This window comes from Lathamus discolor, chromosome 6, assembly GCF_037157495.1.
Source record: "Lathamus discolor isolate bLatDis1 chromosome 6, bLatDis1.hap1, whole genome shotgun sequence".
Classification (NCBI taxonomy): Eukaryota; Metazoa; Chordata; class Aves; order Psittaciformes; family Psittacidae; genus Lathamus; species Lathamus discolor.
Window position 1 is genome coordinate 25,594,261 of NC_088889.1, and position 21,142 is coordinate 25,615,402.

General features: G+C 39.4%; 1 long non-coding RNA gene across 2 annotated transcripts in view; it reads left to right on the forward strand.

Moving 5' to 3' along the window:
• The window catches only part of LOC136017081 (uncharacterized), a 136,208-nt gene that overhangs the window by 101,002 nt on the left and 14,064 nt on the right, over window positions 1–21,142 (forward strand). For both annotated transcript variants that reach the window (XR_010613826.1, XR_010613824.1), the window contains 2 exons: window positions 2,054–2,148; window positions 2,861–3,019. This is a non-coding gene — a long non-coding RNA (uncharacterized LOC136017081). The remainder of the gene's footprint in view (window positions 1–2,053; window positions 2,149–2,860; window positions 3,020–21,142) is intronic.

The window sequence follows — 21,142 nt, forward strand, 5'->3', positions numbered from 1 at the left end:
TGCTATGAGGTCTCCACGCAGCCTTCTCTTCTCCAGGCTGAACAGCCCCAACTTCCTCAGCCTGTCCTCATACGGGAGGTGCTCCAGTCCCCTGATCATCCTCGTGGCCCTCCTCTGGACTTGTTCCAGCAGTTCCATGTCCTTTTTATGTTGAGGACACCAGAACTGCACACAATACTCCAGGTGAGGTCTCACAAGAGCAGAGTAGAGGGGCAGGATCACCTCCTTCGACCTGTTGGTCACGCTTCTTTTGATGCAGCCCAGGATACGGTTGGCTTTCTGGGCTGCGAGTGCACACTGCTGGCTCATGTTCATTTTCTCATCGACCAACACCCCCAAGTCCTTCTCTGCAGGGCTGCTCTGAATCTGTTCTCTGCCCAATCTGTAGCTATGCCTGGGATTGCTCCGACCCAGGTGTAGGACCTTGCACTTGTCGTGGTTGAACTTCATAAGGTTGGCATCAGCCCACCTCACAAGCGTGTCAAGGTCCCTCTGGATGGCATCCCTTCCCTCCAGCATATCAACCAGACCACACAGCTTGGTGTCATCGGCAAACTTGCTGAGGGCGCACTCAATCTCACTGTCCATGTCAGCGATGAAGATGTTAAACAAGACCGGTCCCAACACCGATCCCTGAGGGACACCACTCGTTATTACCGGTCTCCAGCCGGACATCGAGCCATTGACCACAACTCTTTGTGTGCGGCCATCCAGCCAGTTCTTTATCCACCGAGTGGTCCATCCATCAAATTGATATCTCTCCAATTTAGAGAGAAGGATGTCGTGTGGGACAGTGTCAAACGCTTTGCACAAGTCCAGGTAGATGACATCAACTGCTTTACCCTTATCCATCAGTTCTGTAGCCCCATCACAGAAGGCCACCAGATTGGTCAGGCAGGATTTCCCCTTAGTGAAGCCATGCTGGCTGTCACTAAGCACCTTGTTGTTTTTCATGTGCCTTAGCATGCCATCCAGGAGAATGTGCTCCAAGATTTTGCCAGGCACAGAGGTGAGACTGACTGGTCTGTAATTCCCCGGGTCTTCAGACTGTGTTGACGTACTTCAACAGTTATGAAGATCTCCTGCACCAAGATTTGCAAGTGCTTTAGAAGATGTTCCTATGCCCTGAAAAATCTTTCTTACACTCTTCTTTTTTAGGCCATTTACCTCAGATTCCAGGTGCCCATTAAATCTGCCAGGAAAAGAATTCTAAGAAAAAATGGTACTTGTTATATACTGCAGTTTTATTCCAGCAGTTCTCTGGGGTCTGAAGAGGTTAGCTGTGTCACTCTTGTCATAATAGCAAGTACACTGTGGGTAACACGATCTTTATTCGTAGTGCCAAGTGTTTGGAAGCAGTCTATTGAACATCTTGTTGATGACCATTCCTCTGGGAATCTCTTGGTTGTCACTATTGCTGGGACATGACACCAATGCAGGCCCTTTATCACTGACACTGTGAGTGTCCTCAACCCTTCTGGCATCTATCTTCAGCCAGACAGCACCAACTGTCTGAAGTTGAGGTGTTAGGAGCACATTTCCCTCATTAGCCCTGTGATCCAAACAAAAATTTCAGTACCAGCAGAAGTTTCTTTGTTTCTCTTTGAACAAAATATGCATTTTATGAGGCAATAGATGCAAATAACCGTGGGTGGGCAGAAAGTCTGTTGGAAGCTGGAGAAAGCTCATTCTTCGGCAGAGACAATGCTTTTTAGGGTAGCTGTTGGGTCTTTTGATAGACTTCAGAGAGTTAAATCACAAGAAAAGGAGTCCTCAGCTTTGGGTGATAACTGCCTAGTGTTTATTCCTAGAAATGTGTGGAGAGTCTCAGGATGAATACTCATACTTCCAGGCATTAATGCTGTCTTGTTCTGCTTCTGTGGTCGTTTTGTTACCATTCTCTAGGGGCAAGGCAAACCCTGAATGTTACTGAAAAGACTAGTGTGACTTTTAAGGTCTGATTTATTGAGTTACTATAACTATTTTTGATCTGTTGGGCTATAGTAAGGAATAAACTGCTTACAAAATGAGCAGTATCTTGTGTTTCTTGCAGATGGACTTGTGGATTCTGGACCTCAAACTTCTGAAAGTGTTGATCAAATTGTTTCAAAAATCAAGTTTGAGACCCCACCTGGAGCACTGCCAGAGGTATATTTATTATTGAATATTGCCTTTCTCTGGGGGGTAAGAGAGGTATTTTTCTCTCTATGCATTCTTCATGGGATGTCTCTTTCAAATGCCAGCTTTATTTCTGGTTCAGCATTCCATTTCAGTCAGAAACTTGTATTTTATCTAACTGTCATGTCTTTCCTCTACACTCTGAATGCTAGTAAAACTATTTCTTGTTTCTCTTCATATTTCTGATTTCTGACAGGATTAAAAAATCCAGATGTTTCTTTCTGTCTGAGTGGTCTGGCAATACTGCCATCTCTGTGTCAGACTATTCATGTAGATAAGAGGCTGTCATGGCCTGTTTTGAGACTGCAGTCAAGGCTGCATCCATGGTTGGAGTGAATGCCACTAGTTCTTTAGCTCAGTGGGCAGTAATACTCAGAAATTTCACCTTTCCAATTGTCTGCTGAACATTCATATGGGGCTCTTTCCAATTTCATGAAAGCATGGGACATCCCAGAAACATCTTGGAATGGTGCTGCACTTGGCAGTGCTCTTACAATCTTTATTGGTGCAATGAACTTCCATTACATTACCTCTCTGTGGTAAATATGCATCCTTCTTCTGTGCTCATGTTTCATCAATGTGCATGCATGCAATCGCTGTAAAATAGAACAGCTTATTTAAAAATAAGAAAGTTTCTTCAAAATATGCATGTAGATTTCTTTCTTACTTTTTCTCCTCACAGAGGACATCAAGGAAGACAGGGACATTTTTCCCTCTAGAGAAAGGAATGGAAAGGAAAATACTGCAAGGAAAAACTACATGGTCAGGAAGCAGATATTTCCCTTCCATGGCATGAATGTATTTGTACACTACATATATGGAAAAACCCCTCCATCTGCTGGTAATTTACCTCGTTTCCAAAATCTGCTCATGAAAAAGGCTAATAGAACTGAGCATTAGCACATTGAATGGGCCATCATATTGCTTTTAGGAAAGCATTAGCCAGAGATGCTAAGTTCCACTTCTTTTTACATCTGCCATTGTTTGTCATTAGCAGGTAACCAGTTGCAACTACTGGGATCTAGAGACAATTGTTTTTCTGAACATATCTTTCATGTTGGCATTTGCTTAATTGGTGGCAAAATAAGGCAGCTGTGCTTGCTACTGGGGTGAGAAAAGCCTGACACCTGCTCCGTCCTGCATATAAATATCCCATAAAGATCCCATCTACTCAACTGGTGTTCAGGAAATGAAGATTTGACTCTTAGCATGATGAGGTTATCGTGGTCTGCTCATGGTTATTTGACCAGTTTCTGCCTTCTCATGCCCTTAGAACACTTGCTTCACATTACCCCAGTTGTATGTCTGTCTCACTTTATGCAGCATAAGATAAGAAAGATAAGAAAAGAAAGTTTTTGTGATGCTTTTCTATAATATCCTTAGGAGTTTAAGTTCAGGACTTGGAACTACTCAGCTAAATTCAAAGTTACTCAGGACCTCCCAGGATCTGTCCCCTGCAAGAACAGAAAAAAGGAAGTCATTGCAATGTTTGGAGGGAAGAGTTATACAAAAGGTTACTAAACATTATTACTTGTGCTTGATGACTTCCAACTGCCCTGCCACCCACCTTCTTGCTGAGCCAGAAGCAAATTTGAAAAAGAAGCTGCTGTGCATCATTTCCCTAGCAGAACATGTTGCAGACAAAAGGAATCGAAACCACAAGCAGAGAATTGGATTTCCCCTGCTTTCTCCAAAATAAATATTTTTTTGCGACAAAGCAGCCGGAAGAAGAAGACATGTACCCTTGACACTAATGGCTTCTGCTTGTGCCAGCTGCATTAGAGATATGGTAGTCCATTGAGTGCTATCTAAGGTCAGGCTGAGCTCCATCACCCTATCTTTTGAAGTAATGTCTTGAGATAGGTACTTGCACAAAGCACAGAGAGAGGAAAGGCAGGGGAGTCCAGTCCAGAATGTGTAGCAAGTGAAAAGCAAAATGAGCAGTGTTCCCTGCACTGCTCCTTTCAAACAGAAGCATCATTTCCCCTGAAGACAGCATCATTTGCTGTTTGCTAGAATGAGCTCCAAAGGGATGACTTTGATATTAAAGTATCCATACCTAAAACAGGTGCCCTAACCCAACAGGGAGCTCTCAATCAGTGAATGGGGAGGGAGGAGGAGGAGTGGGGAAGATAAGCACTTCCAGGAAATGTCTCGCAAAAGGGGATGCAATGAAGGTGAACTCCCATTGCTCCCTGGAGTACATGGACTACATCCTTTTCTGGATGCTGACCTTCAAAGGATCCATGCCTTGCTGAGCAGGGCTTGTTCCTTAAATAAAACCCCAGTACTACCAATCTGTACTTTGTGTAGTAGCTTAGCAGTTAGAAACATTGACTAGAAAGTGGAAAATACTGGTTAAAGCCCCCTTCCCTTCACAGCTTGAGTGGTTTACAGTCCAGTTATCCATTTCCTCAAAGGCAGCCCAAAAAAATAGGTTCCTTCTCTGAACATGTTGGTTGGGAAGGCAACAGGCTGGAAGTGAAGGAGTCAGCAGAGCACTGTGGCTAGCTAATGCGGTCATCTGGGAAAGCCTTCTCTGATCCCTTTTCTGAACTGCAGAGAGCGTTCTTCAGTAGGCACAGGAGCATCCTCATGGTGATGCTGTGTGTGTGACTGATAAGCTTATTCTTTGAAAATCAAGTGCCCATCACTTGACTTTACTTTTTCCTCCCACCACCAGGTTCACTTAACTGTGTCCCCTTTTCTTGCAGAGGGGCAATAAAGGAAAACATATGGCAAGCAAAATGACAAAGAGAGTTTGCCCTTAAAGAGTCAATTTTTATAAGCAGTTACCTCATGAGATCATCTGGAGCACCATAATTATGGCCTTTCGCAAGCTTAGGGAAATATTGTGGTGTCTCATATGGCACCATTTGGTAGCACTTAGCCAGCAGAGATTTTTATGGTCAGCATGCACTCTAAATTTACAGCATTTAGCTTCAAATATTTTTTCTCATGTCCACTGTTCCAGTCCTCATTTTCAGCTGTTACCTGGCATCAATTTGCACAGAAGAACCTCACCTGTCATCAGAAAGCCAGAAAAATATGTTCAGATTAGAAGAGGAAAAGGATTTAGAAAGAGAGTCTCTTTTGGATCATGCCTGTGCCTTCACAAAAGCCATATTTTTATTATGCCCTTACATAACCTGTCCTGTTTCAAATACAGCTTGAAAAAACCTCCTTAGTACAAGAACATGACCAGCTGAGTAAATAGAAAAGCCTGTTGAACTTTTGGATAGTACTTACTGAGGCCCTAACTATTTTGATACATGTGCCTGCATAGAAATACATTTTGGAGAGAAATAGTGATTTTGGGACACATGAGAAGAGTTGGTAAAGGCTGCAAGTTAACCTGAAAACATATTCCGGGTAACACTGTTAGAGGGGAGGGAGAGGTGCACAAAGGTAAATTCAGGTCAGTTGGCATCTTCAAAAACAAGACTTAGATGATTTTTAAAACAAAGTCATCCACAAAGAGGAAACAAGTCACAGAAACACCGAATTTGCCACATGTCATGAGAGGGGAAAGGAGGGGAAAAAAAATGACAAAAAGAACCCAGCAGTAAAATGAATATATTCATGTAGTGTCAGTCTCTCCAGACAAGAAATAGTGCCAAGCAGAACCGCATCAGCGTGTGGCCGCTTCTTGCACTGACACTAAAAACATCTGTTGAGGTACAGTGTTTACACTGTCTGCCAAATAAGAGTTTTTTAATTTTAAAACATATGCTGGAAATAGGAAAATTTGGACAACAACAAAAAGAAAAAAGAGGGGTGGGTGGCCAATAAATTTAGAGTGAGAAATGGGGGAGGGTGGATTGGAGGGAATATTTTCCACATAGTGCATGATAGTTAATTAAGGTCATCTCAGGTCACCAGGGGAAGAGAGGCTCATAGAGGAATGCACAGATCACTCTGGGAAGTTAAAAGAAACAAAAGGATGTTCTTCATGTCAGAGACTTTAAACATTGGGGTTTTAATAACTCAGAATTCAGTAAAAGTCTGGCGATACATTTGATTTAAGACACAAGAACTGATACTGACAGCAATACTCCTATTTTTGCAGGTAGGCATATCTTACATTTTTGCACGAAGGCATACAATTAAGCACCTGGCTGAGCCAGGGTCTAATCTGCAGAAATTATGCCTCCATGCTACTTGGCTAAATACTTATTCAAACAAATTTTAGATAGATACAATGAGTAAATTATTTATAGATTCCTCATTTTCACATTTAGTTCTTCAGTTAAAGTAATTAGAATACAGAATACAGAATTCACAAATATTTCAGTGAGAATAATTGGCAGATCTGACCAAATAAGTTATTCAACTATTTCTAGGACCTTTCTTGGTAGCTAAGTATTCCGTATACTAAAAACCTCTTATAGAGAGTAGGATAATTTCATTTCTGAAATAAAATATATGTGTGCAAGGATATTATTCGGTGAAGTTATCTAAATGATCAGTTTCCTGATTATTATAAACTTGTTTAAATAGAAGATATGAGTATGTATGACTGTTTAAAGTCACAAAAGTTTTTCATTCAAGTCAGTCTTTCTTTGATACCATCTCAGGTCAGCAGTATGTGGTGCATATCTAAAGAGAGAAACTGACAACAAACTCACTTTAATATAATTTGTCTATTAAATTAATTCAATGTGAATTGTGCTTTTAGAAGAGAAAATGTGCCTAGGGTAAAATCCAGGCCTCTTAAAATCAAAGAGAATACTCACACTCCCTTCAACAGAGTTGAGATTTCACCTCTATTATACATGACTTTCAAGTACAAAAAATTTATGCTTAGGGAATCACTGCCTGTGATACGGTCAATTGCACATATGTTGTCAAAACCTGCATCACATTTATTGTGTTGCATATCCTTCAAGATTTGCTTCAGTTTATTTCTTTTCCATTTTCCTGGGTTCAGCAGTAGCAGTCATTTTTCTCCTTCTTAGTAGCTGGTGCAGTGCCGTGGTTTTGACTTTCAGCCTGGGAACAACGCTGATAACGACAATGGTTTTAGTTGTTGCTAAGTAATGTTTACTCTGACCAAGGACTTTCTGAGTCTCATGCTCTGCCAGGGAGGAGGGAAGCCGGGAGGAAGCAGAGACAGGACACCTGACCCAAACTAGCCAAAGAGGTATTCCATAGCACAGCATGTCATGCCCACTGTCTAAACTGGGGGGAGTTACCCGGAAGGGCTAGATCGCTGCTCGGGTCAGGCTGGGTATCGGTCAGCCTGTAGTGAGTGATTGTATTCTGTTGCTTTGTTATTTCCCTTATCATTATTATTATTGGTAGTAGCAGCAGTGGTTTGTGTTATACCTTAGTTACTGGACTGTTCTTATCTCAACCCATGGGAGTTACATTGTTTCGATTCTCCTCCCCATTCCTCCAGGAGCAGGGGGAGGAAGAAGGGGGGGAGTGAGCGAGTGGCTGCGTGGTTCTGAGTTACCGGCTGGGCTTAAACCATGACATCCATTTATCAAGCACTGTATTTTTGAAAATCGCAGTAGAAATGAGCAGAGGGATGGATTATACACAACACAGTTTGCAGGATTTTTTGGTAACTCTCTTGTATCCAATGGGGCAATTTTAAACTTTGGCTTCTGGTAGACTACACCAACTGGAGACAACTTATTTCTGGGATATATAAACATGCTGGGCAATATGAAAATAAAATTCTGGAATGAGGCAATAGGACCAAATGAGAGATGTTTCCAAGGGCAGTCCTTAGAACTACATGATTTTCTGCCCCCTCTGGTTTTTAATGACTTTGCTGGAGTTCTGTAGATTAGGGGAGTATGTAGCTGAGTTTTATTGAACATTTCCATTCTTGTAAAAAGGGAGATCTTATGTGCCTACGTAACAATGTTTCCAAATGTTTTTGTTTCTTCCTGAAACGTAAAAGGGCATTTCTGTATGATCATCAAGAAGTAAAAGCCAGTCTAAGGCTTTGGATTCCCTTTGGTTTCAATGCACCATATCTGAGGGAGGTGGAATTAGAACAGACACTGGAGAAAAAAATTACTAGATCTTCTGTTAAAATGCTGGTAACAAATGCCTCTTAATTTTTCATTATTGGAAGACTACAGTGTTTTAAAAGATTAAGAAATAAAATATTTTTGGCTGAATTTTCAAATCACATAATTTCCATCAAAATTCAAGGTTGTTCTGGAGTTTCATAGCTTTTTCACTAATACCTAGTGAGTGACTCTCCGATGACCTGCTAAGAGTGGCAACATAGATCACATAGAAATAAACTTGCATCTCCTGATACCCTTCTTCCAATGAATTTTAAGTTTCATGTGACACCCAAGCTTTGGCTGGATCTTTGGGGATTTCGGTCACTGTCAGGACTGTGAAACTGATGGTTTAGTGTGAGGTTTCCCTGCCCATGGCGGGGGGGTTGAAACTAGATGATCTTGAGGTCCTTTCCAACCCTATTCTATTCTATTCTAAAATTTTTTATTATTTTCAGTTTAATTTGCGTTCTTATTTCTCAAAGACAGCTGATTAACCCTCCCTTCACTGCTCAACAGATGTTTGTCTTCTTCAGGGAGAATCTACCCCCTGTTCATTGCAATATGGAAGCCTGAGCTGTATGTGAAATTTTGGCGACTAATAATTTATTTGTTGACCTCTATGTTCAAAACAATTTCACTTGCAGTGCAAAAAAACCACAACCCAAACAAAAAAAACCCAACATGATAGTATGATTAGGAAATTCATCCACTGTTACTTGTCTGGACATAACTGACCATAATCAATGACTAATTTAGGTTGTTGATCCTTTAAAGAAAAGTAACAAAAAACGTGGTAGCATTTAGGGTCTTTCAAAACTTTAGACAACATAAAGAAAAATAGTGTAAGGTTTCACAGAACTGTTGAGTTTTGCAAAACATTTTCCCCTTAATTTGAACCATCATTTTCTCAAAGAAAATTAAATTAAAAAACCAACAAACATGTTTTTGTAATTAAACAGAATACTGAGCTATGCAAACAATAAAGATCCTTGTTTGAAATTAATTCTTGTCCTGCTTCTGGGATTATCAAGGGACTAAAATTATAGCAAAACAAAACAGAAAAACTTGCTGCAGCCTAGAACTTGCATTTTACCAGAAGCAAAAGGAAATTTAGTCTCAATAGTTTTAAGTTCTATTCTGTCTCCACAAACATGAGTTTGTTCTAAATTTGAGAAAATTAAAAGTCTTATCAGTCCTGTCGTCAGAAGTCAAGTTACACCTCTGATTTTTTTTTCTTGATGGCTTACTAGTTTACTTTTTCCTCCTCTGTGTCTAAGAAGCATTTTGAGATAGGTCTGAGGAATATGAAAATAAAGAGTGCATTAAGTCAATAGGTGTTCATTGTCTAAACTTTAGAGAAAAAGATCCCTCCTATGGCAGGAAGCACAACTGGAGATGGGAAAGGCCAGTATGCTTTTAGGTTGCCTGCATGCTTCTTTTGTATTTATGTGAAAACAAAAAAATGCAAAATTAAAAAAAAAATAAAAAATAATCTGACCTGTGAACCTGTTTTTCGAAACACAGAAACTGTGTTTTTAGAAACAGGTCAGATTTATTTGAGGAAAGACTACTTTTCCTACTCTATTTAAATACTGAAACACTCAAATTGGCTTCAGAAATATATAGGATATCATGGTATTAAGCATATCAGTTTAGGGGGCTCAGTCTTCTGAGAATAACTGCCTGAGTGTGCCTTCCTGCTTTAACTACCCATCAGTCCTTTGCTCTGTTGAAATCTTACCATCTGTTTTGTGTTGAGCCACTTGAATAAACTATTGCTCCCCTTATTCTTTGTGTACAGAGCTGCCTTTTGGAACACAATATTCAGTCATGCTCCTTGGCCCACAAATTTCTCCTTCTTATCCAGTTGTCCTGCCCCAAGTGCCCCAGTTGTGCTTGGGTTCTTCAGAGTCCAAAGTCAACATTGTAGAGGCATGGGCATGCTGAGTTTGTGGTTGAGGGCACATCCAAATATTGCTACATCCCAGATTTGGTTCAAATACTTAGTGTATCCCATTTGTTCTAATTAAATAGATGACATTTCGGCAAAGGGAAGAAGAATGGGGAGAGAAAAGGAGCAGGGATCAACTGCTGAAGTCTTCCCTGTGTTCAAAAAACATGAGCATTCCTGTAACATTAGACTGACTTTGTCACTAGGGACCCAGGGGCCCAGTTTAAAGTTTTTACACAGTGCTTCAAGAGTCCCAAGCCACAAAGCTATGCCCATGATTTAATCTTGCCAGCATTAAGCAGATTTTCTGGGGAAATTTTTTCAAATACTTTTTTTTTTTTTTAATTTTAAATCTTGTTTTCTTCAAGTTGAACAGTCCTATTACTTCCATGAGGGCCAGAGGCTAACACGTGGAACAGATATCAATGAACTGCTTTCATCCTACAAGCTAATTACAATGTCAAAATTCCTTCAGTCTCTTACCTATCTGTGTGGGATTTAAAAAAAAAGCACATTGGTAAATGTTTTATTGAGCATTTTAACACAGTTTATGTAAATACATTATGCACATTAAAAAATGCCTCAAAAATGTGGCCTAAAATATGAAAATTATGAACGTACATGTTTCTTATAATGATTTTTTATGATAAAAAACATATTTTCAAAGTTTTAATGTATCTTGCTAATTTCTTAATACTTTGATCCAGCTCCCAGTTCTTCAGGCTGGCATTCAGTGACAGAAAGCCTTGGTGAATGTGTATGGCTATTTTGTATCCTTTTAATATAGGGTATTTTGCCGTATCACTAACTACATAATAAAATACATGGAGGAAAAATTCTCAGAGTACATACTGCCAACTTATGCTAGAATGTCTTGGCTTGTACTGGCGCATGGCCTGACCACTACAGCAACACGGTGTGCTCGTGGCCTTGCACAGGCCAGCAGCTCCCCAGCTCCTGTGCTGCTCTATCACTGACTTGCTGTGTGGCCATATGCAAATAAACCAACCTTTCTGCAGCTTGGTTTTACTTATTAGTTAGGATGGCAGTGCTCATCTCCAGCAGTAGGAGAATGAGATTTGTGAAGACTGAATCAAATGACAGCAAGCCATGAAAGCTTTCATCTTGAAGCTGGGTATGGGGCAGGGTGCTGGCAGCCCAGCTGGGGTGTCTGTGTGAGCATGGTCTAAGGCAGGATTTAGTCCAGGAAACCTCCTGTCAAAGCCAGGACTGGGTTCCCTGACTTCATTGAACTGTTCCTGAGTGCTTCATAAGCCCCACTAAAATAACTTTTCATAATACTGTGAATATATAACAATATATATAACAAGAATATATAACAAGGTCTAAAATGGAATAAAAAAGCAAATCTGTGTTTATATTTTGATGGTGTAGCTAGATAGTTCCCACAGATTCTAGTACTTAATACTACTTTCAAATAGATACATAGAATATCCAAATCTATCATATCTGCATTACAATATTAATAGTATTAGGATCCAAAACTTAATCCAGCAACTTCTACTGCTTTTGCAAAATGCAAATATTAATTTGCTGCATTCTGTATATGACTTGGACTTGCATGTAGTAATAAATCAGTTTTCCTAGACATCTAAGTGACAGCAACTGAAGAACAGAAATAATACTGTCAATTTGACAGAACATATTTAAACAAGAACATAATTTTTTAAGTGTTATGAGCCTGGATTTTTTTTTTTAAAGGTAACCAGAATTTTGCCTATAAACTTAAGCATTGTTCTAGTTAATAGAGGAAAATCTATTTCCTTTTCCTTTTCTTTTTCCTTTTTCTTTTTTCCCCCAAAACATTTTTTTTTTTTTGGAAAAAAGAAAGAAATTTCTAAAATCTATTGTTTACTCACTCGTTAAAAAAGATAAGCTAATAATATTTTGCCTTTTTCCACCCCAAGAAAGAGTAATGTTACGGCTGAGCATATGCCACAATAGATTTTATATTTTAGAAGATTTAATCTCTAGGAATAAGTTAATGTTTCCAGGGAGTGGAATTGCAGTACTAGTTAAAATGTCTCTCTCTCCTATAAGTATGAGCTCAGATTGTTGAAAACGAAGTTTGAATACTAAGGCAGTTAATTAGTTTGTCTCCCAAAGGCATCAGATAATAGCTCCTTCAAAACAATCTCCTTTAAGTGGATGAAATTCTTGGAAATACTATGACATACATCATAATAGCTCATTGCAAGCATAGATCTGGAGGCTTGCTCCTGCCAATAACCGAAGATGCTAGAACACAGCAAATTACTCCTTGTACATACATACCCTCTTGGAAGGATCATTTCTTCTTGTTTTAATGTCAGTATTCACCATCTACAGCCACAGAAAATGGGTGTGGAAATACTATTGCTGAAATACACTTAAGCTGATATGAAAGCAAAGCAGGACTAAAATCTGAATTTGAATTCATCGCTACAAAAATCTGACATAAACCCACCATTTCAGAATTTAAACAGCCAACCAACAGAACACTTTCTCTATGATCTGGTATAAGTAACCCTTGTTGCCTTAAATGCAATGGTCTTTTTTTTTTTTTTTGTCTCTTTGTAGAAGGAGCCAGAACCTTAAGAATATATTAAATTATAGGGTCTTTGCTTAGAGGATCTTGCATGAAAATATTTGATAAAGAAAACTCATATCTTTATGTGTTGGCAAAATTAATTTTTCACTGATACTTGACTTCAGTGCTAGAGTAAAGGCACTTCAGTATCACTAATAGGCAAGGAAGCAGAAAAGAGAAGGAGCAATCAGAGGGACCCAAGGTATTGCCAAGTCCTTGCATTATTATGGTTGATTGTAACTTAAGTTAATACAAGATAAGCCCAAGAGAGAGGTATATTTGGAATCACACCCAGGGAATTCATTCTTTTTGGAGCAGGATGAGAACATATGTACTAGTGTAATTTTTTTCAATATATAAATATGCACTGTTCTTATTAACTTGAATAGCTGTAGCATGAGTATTGAAATTACTGAAAAAAACCCAACCTCCCTGCATGTATGTATCCTATAGAGGACTGTCAAATGTCAGTAATGTCTGTTAAAAGTATTATCATAGATTATTCTATTTTAAAATAATAATAATATTCATAAACATATTTTTTGATGTTGGACCTCAGAAAATTCAAAGGGAAGTCTTACACTGTGGGTGCAAAGGGAACACACAAAGTCGTAACCTCTTTTTTTAGGCACTTTGTTTTTTTTTTCAACTTTAAAATGTCTAATGCAGTTTTGGAAATGTTTTTATGAAACAATACAAAATGTGTGTTCTTAAATGTAAAGGAATTTATAAGCTAATTTATAAAGTCACAGGGGTTTCATTTTGCCCTCAAATACAGTCTTCAGTTCCTTTGTCTGTAGAAGAAGAACTGAACTTACCTGTTTTTATCAGTAGAAGGAAGACAAATGGAGCATTTTTTCAAGAACTGAAAACTATTTCAAGATACACAGGTCAACTTAGACCAGAGCTAAAATGACAACAGCAACATCACCACCACCACCACCACAGTCTTCCAGTCCTTTGACTGGTACTTATCTGACCAGTAATGGCCAAAAGCAATCTATCATTGCTTAAACTACATGATGATAAAACCAGAGTCTGGAAAATATCATTACTTGATCCATTTGGTAAACTTTCAAATATTTCTTCAGAAGATTTGCCAGGCAAACAGCATAGTATAAAATTTAGTTTTATTTAATTTGTGTTTTATTGCTTTGAATTTAACTTTCAAAAGAAGACATGATTAAAGAGCTACAGCTGAGTGAAGGTACAAAGCTTTTGTTGATGAAATTTGAGTGAGTTGAGACTGTAGATCATGCATTTGTAAACGCATTTTAGTCCAGAAAATTGTGCTACTGAGTGGTTAGTGAGTTTAGACCTGTCTCTGAAATGGGCTGGATAGGGTGAATGCAATATCTTACTTGACTTTTTCTTTTGTTATGGCTGCTGTTGGTTGTGTCAAGGCCAAAGTATTGGTACATCCAGCCAGGGTGACCATCCATTCCTTATTTCAAAGGGATACCATGTTATTCATTCTTTCGTTGCCAGAATAAAAGAAAGGCTGATTTAACAAACTAGTGCTTTGCAGAGACACTAAGTAATGAAACTTTTAATTCAGGTATGTTTTCAACTGTAGAATTCAGCTAAAAGAAATCAAGTATTTAAGTAAAACCTATCCAAAAAGCTCCTTTCCTCACAAAATGGCATCGTCTTTTGGCTTGTCTGATTTTAAATTTTAAACATATGAATCAGGTAAAGAGCAAGAAAGAACAGTTTTGGACACACCTGATTAATGGCTCTGTAAACAGTAAATGTTTGCTACCTATGAATACTGCTGTTTATTGCAGAGTTTGGATGAGTAGCATGAATGATTGGAATGTGCAACATGCCGGTGCTTTCTGAGCTGCTAGTGGGGCTGCAGAAGAGGAAACTTCACAGCTGAGTGGGAAGTACTGCAAAGTCTCTGGGTTTTAGGACAGAACGGGGTGAGGCTTTGAAGCAGAAGGAAATGAAAGACCTGTCTCAAAAAACTGGAGTGGAAACTGTTTGCTCTGAAATGGAGATTACTGTGTGAAGACTCATGTTTCTTTCTATTTATTAAAAGTGAGGAGAAGAACCAAGGACTAGTAGTGATTACTGCAAATATGAAAGCATTTGCTTCTCAAGGGAGAGATTTAATGAGTGACTGAATCTAAAGCTTCTTGCTAAAGGAGTCTTCATTTCCCCAAGTCCTGTCTGAAAAGAAAGGAATGTGTAAGTGATCTCAATCAATAACAATATGCATTTATACAGCACCTTTAAAATTAAAGTTCCCAATACTCCTCAGCAATTTCCATGGCAAAGATTTCAAACACTGTTAAAATGCAAAGGGATAAGTAGAAAATGCATTTGAAAAATACCTGCAGCCTTCTAAAAGAACTGCTTCTAGGATATGTCCTTCATTTTTTCAGAGATCGTCCCTTCCTTCCTTCCTTCCTTCCTTCCTTCCTGCCTTCCTGCCTTCCTGCCTGCCTGCCTGCCTGCCTTCCTGCCTTCCTGACTTCCTCCCTCCCTCCCTCCCTCCCTTTAGTGATTGATAAGTAGCTCAGAAAGCAAAGATAGTTAATACAGAACAATGGATAACAAAAAAAAAAAAATGAGGATGAAATACCAAATCAGCTCACAGGACAACCAATCAGAGCACCATGAGCTTGTAAAAGTATCACCAACGTATTCCAGCAAGTTGATTCTGAAACAACTCCTGAACTGTCAAGCAACATGAAAATTTACTAAAGGGATTTGTGGAATGAAAAAGTAACAGATGTAGCTCCCAAGTGCTAGTAGCTATGAATCACCTTTGATTGACATCATTGCCCCTAGCAAGGAATTTTAGATTCTGTTAATTTCTTTTAATGAGCTAAAGGATTTGAAAATATGCTTTGGGAAACCACAAGGATACGGTAACTAATTATGGGGAATAGCAAATTGACTCATCTCCCACTGAAGTCAATGGAAAAAGTCCGATTGATTTCAACAGGTTTCACCAACTTCATACTTAAAAAACCAAAATCTTTGACTGGTTTTCATGGATCATGTGACAAAAATATCCCAAGTGTACTTGATTTGGTCTTTGGACTTCTCTATGTGTAACATAAAGTTTTTGGCTTTAAAATACCTTATATTTAACCTGGAACAGCTCCCACTAGTTGCTGTAAATGTCCTTCTTCCCTCCCCTGCACGTTGGCCAACATTTGGTGACACTGAAAATAATTTGTGGAGAAAAGCAGCATGCCCTGACAGTCTCCCACACTCATTGAGAACACAAAGCTCCACTGAAACCTCCTTTTGTGTTTGTTCTCAGAATTAAAAAATATTAATCAAAATCATCTTCTCTAATAATAAAAGGAGCCATCATCTGGCTAAAAATAAACACTGGAAACAACACATAAAAACTGCAAGATTTAATTAGAAACACAGAATATTGAACATGTCTGATTCAAACCTTTGGCTTTGGTTCCTGCCTTGAAAATAGCATAGCAAATCTTGGCTAAATCCTGGGTTTGTTCTGGACAGGCATCAGGAGCACCCAGGCTCCTCAGTGCTCCCCAGCTCCTAGCCCAGGGGAGCCCCGGGGAGCCCTTTGCTCAGGCTTCCCTTGCCCACACACAGGAGAGCAAAGCTACTTGCTTTGACCAATCCACCCCAGACACCAGACCAAACTTTCCATCTCCTTCATGAGCTAGAAAGACAGCCTAGAAGATTTGCCTAGTCTTGAGTCAGCTTTTAGATGATTTTGAAGTGAGAAGGGTGGCTCTCATCCTTTCTTCAGCCAGTTTTTTGTGTGGTCAATAGAAACAAGTGAGGAAAAGCTGCTATAGGCTATAGTTAGTAGGAAGCTACTGTTATTTTTAATCAGAATTGCAGAAATGTTAACTCTCAAGAATTGTTGCAGGGCAATCTCTGAAATACTCTTGTCATGATGGAGTTCAGAACCTCCTGGTATAGGAGGCAAAACTTATCTTTTCTTCTGATTTTACCTTGCTGAAGATCAGAGCAGATGATATCATTCTAAGATATCTGATATTTCTATACATTTCATTGCAGTGGCATGTAAGAAGTCATAGTGAAACACTGCTTCCAAGATGGGAATTTTCCAGGGCTGGGGCTTCCTTGTGCTTCTCTGTTTGTTTAGTGCCAAACACAACAACATACTGATCACTGAACAGGGGGGGATACTAAAGCACTACCATAATACAAATGGATAATTGAAAAACTATCCTTTACCTAGAATATGTGTTTTTGTTTTCTATATCATGGGCATCTAGTTATATTGCAATCGAAAGAAGTATAGGCAGTAAAATATGACACTTCAAAATAATAAAATTCTGTATTGATTTTTTTCCTAAGTTCTTTAAAATTCTTTAGAATTCTAAGAATGAATTTGATTTATTTTTTTTTATGATGGCCTTGATCTGCCAAACATTCTAGAGGCAGCACTCTCATGCTTAATTGTTGTTAGGAAATCTAATTTCTTCTTTGAAGTATCTTGCATATCTTGTGCATATATACGGGCATAGTGCACAGAAGTGCTAAGTGTGCATGTTTTATGTAACCTTTGCAAACACTAATCTTTTCATAGAATGCCATTGTACTGGTAAAGAGGGATACAGTTATCTTCCAAAGTACTGAAGAACAATTGTGTGTTAAAAACTTTTATGTAGCCACATAATGGTCAACATCTACTGACACTCAAACTAGTAAGTCATAAATTTAAATATGTGACTTCTTTTCACCTTTCAGATTAACTCCTGTATCTGTCAGGTACATTTTGTACTGCAACATGGTGGTCTACAGAAGAAAGTTTTATAAAACAAACAAAGGGCCCAGCTATTTGCTGGTGACCTAATGCAGTACTGTTGAAACCTAGGGCTGCTCTAAGGCAGTGTGTGAACAAAAATCTTTTGAGATGCTGGCATATGGTTCTGGCAGTTGATGTGGTAGTCTCGGTTAGCCAAGGCTATGTGCCAGCCATGATCCCCAGACACAAAGGTTTGCTCTTACTTTCCCCAAACTGAGCTCAGTTTCTGTAGGCACACACACATACTACATACATGTGTAAGGACAAAGGACAAATCTCTCCTCCTGCTCTCTGAATTCATGAGAAAAACTCCAATTAATCTGAAAGGCAGTAAAAATTGTTCCATGGTTTCAAAGAAAAATAAAATAGGAAATAATTTCCAAAACTGAGCTAAGAAATACATGAAGAGACAAAACTGAATGCATTAAGAGGATTGTGAGGACAAGAAAGCCAGAAAGGAATTTGTTGAAAAGGAGAAATAGAAAATATGACTACGGATAAATGTGGAAAATAGTATAAATCTGTAGGAAGAAAAGGAACAATAACTAAGATGAAATATGGATTTTATGAAGGATGACATAAAAAGTATCAAGAAAAGGTAAAGAGGTAAATTAAAAGAAAAGATAAAGGACATTCTGATGAAAGGATAAGAAAACAGACCAAAATAAAAATCAGGCTAAGGAAGATATATGTGATATGTTTGTGAACAGAGAAGGACTGGTGGGTAATGTGATGGTCAGAGGCTGTCTTGAGCAAAGCGATCATGAAATGATAGTTTTTTATCCTTGGAGAAGTCAGGAAGAGCATCTGCAAAACCACTACTTTAAACTTGTGGAGGGCTAACTTTGGGCTATTTAGGATGCTGGTTGAAAGAGTCCCTTCGGACACAGTACTGATGGACAAAGGGGTCTAGGAAGGCTGCGCACTCTTCAAGAAATAAAGCTTCAAGGTGCAGGAGCAGGCTGTTCCCATATGCTAGAAGTCAAATTAAAGGGGAAGAAGACCATCCTGGCTGAACAGAGAGATACTGCTGTAACTCAGGAAATAAAAAGACATGCTTATGGATGAAGAGACATCCACAGACATGATGAGGAGTATAAGGCTGTTGTTAGGTTATGCATGGAGAAAATTAGAAAGGCAAAACCACAGCTGTGACTTAATCTAGTCACTGCCTTAAAAGATAATAAAAAGTATTTTTACAAATATATTAGCAATAAAGGAGGTCCAAGGACAACCTCCATCCTTTACTGGGTACCAGGGGAAACCTAGTGACCAATGATGAGGAAAAGGCTGCGGTACTTGATGTTGCCTTTGTCTCAGTCTTTAATAGTAAGACGAGCAATCCTCCGGCTGCTCAGTCCCCTGAGCTGGATGATAGGGATGAGGAGCTGCTTGAAGTCCCATAATCTAGGAGGAAATGGTTAGTAACCTCCTGCTCCACTTAAACATGCACAAGTCTATGAGGCCAGATGGACTTCAGCCAAGAATGCTAAAGGAGCTGGCAAAGGAGCTTGCTAAACCACTCTCCATCATTTATCAGCAGTCCTGGACTAGTGTGCAGGTCCCTGAGGACTGGAGGTTGGCCAGTGTGAAGCTTCTGTACAAAAAGGACAGGAAGGAGGACCCTGGAAACTACAGGCCTGTCAGCCTGACCTCAGTACCAGGGAAGGTCACAGAGCAGATCATCCTAAGTGTAATCATGCAGTGCATGTGGGAAAACAGGTGGATCAGGCCCAGTCAGCATGGGTTCATGAAGGGCAGGTCCTGCTCAGCCAACTTGATCTCCTCCTATGACAAGGTGACCCTCCTGGTTGATGAGGAAAAGTCTGTATACACTGTCTATTTGGACTTTAGTAAAGCATTTGACACTGTATCCCACACCTTTCTCCTGGAGAAACTGGCTGCTTGTGGCCTGGATAGGTCTATTCTTCACTGGCTTAAAAACTGGCTGGATGGCAGAGCCCAAAGAATGTTGGTAAATGGTGTCACATTTAATTGGTGACTGGTCGTGAGTGGTGCCCCTCAGAGCTCTGTATTAGGGCCAGTGTTGTTTAATATCTTTATCAGTGATGTGGATGGGGGGATCAAGTCCACCCTCAGTAAATTTGCAGATGACAAGTTGAATGGGAGCGTTCATCAGCTGGACGGCTGCTAGAGGGGGTCCAGAGAAGGGCAACGAAGCTGGTGAAGTGCCTGGATGACAATATGAGAAACGGCTGAGGGAAACTGATGTTTAGTCTGGAGAAGAGAAGGCTTAGGGGGGGACCTCATCGCTCTCTACAACTATGATGGAGCCAGGAGGTGGCTGGTCTCTTTTCCCAAGTAATAAGTGATAGGACAAGAGGAAATGGCCTCAAGCTGCACCAGGCTAGGTTTAGACTGGATATTAGGAAGAATTTCTTCACCAAAAGGGTAGTCAGGCATTGGAAAAGGCTTCCCAAGGAAGAGGTGGAATCACTGTCCCTGAAAATGTTCAAAAACAGCATAGATGAGGCCCTTGGTGGTATGGTTTAGTGGTGGACTTGTCAGTTCTGGGGTAACAGTTCGACTTGATGATCTTAAAGGTCTTTTCCAACCTAGCTGATTGCATGATTCAAAGATTCTATGATATGTGTCTTCAAATCAGCAGAGACCAGCAAAATTCATCTCAAAGTATTCAAAGCTCTGGCAAAAGCAATCTGTGAAAGATCAGAGATTATTCTGAGAATTTACAGGGAATAGAAACTGAAAAAGGGGGAAGGCATTGTCCATCTTACTGGCTGCTTAGCTTAATTTTTCCTCGTAGAAAATATTAGGACATACTAAATAACCAGTACATGTGACAGAACTGGTATTAGTGTTAGACCAAAGGTCCATTGCATTCTCTTATCTTTTCCCCTGCAATGGCTTATAATGGGTACCTCAGGAAGAGAATAAAAATAGAAAATATATACAATAATATCTGCTACTCAAGTATTCCTTTGTGTTTGGCAGCCCTCAGTGAAGTTCTCTCTCATTATGGTGTCTGGTTTCCTCTTGGATACCTGTAGGCTTTTAGTGTTCACACAGTCCTGCAGCAAGGAATTCCACATCTGAAGTGCAGGTTCTCACAGGATCCATATAAGATAAGGAAAAACACCCAAACAAAAATGTCCTGCACAGATTGATAAGAAAACAATGTCAGAAAGCCAATCCTATTTCCTGTGCTGACAGAAATGTTGCAGTGATTGAAGTAGATGAGATGATACACTGTGATTTAAGGAAGTGCTGGATGTTGCACGTGTGACCTTTTCAAGAACAAAGTAAGAAAACAAACTATGCATACACAAAGCTGAAAACATAACTGTATGTTGCTTGCTGCTGAAATATGGAGGCAATTCTGATAGGAGTATGTAAGGCAACTGGGTCTATATGACATTTTTATTGATTTGAAACATGCTACAAATATTGGAGGATTGAAGAGCACTCTTGCAAAAGTGGTTTGTGACATGAAGAGGGGAGGAATTGCAGGTGTCAGTGGATGTACTGCTATAAAAAGAAAAAATGTGAAAAACAATTTCATAAAACTCCAATAGAAATGAAGGTCTGAGTACGTACTTTGGGACAGAATTTCCAAGATACTGCAAGTAGTCTTAATT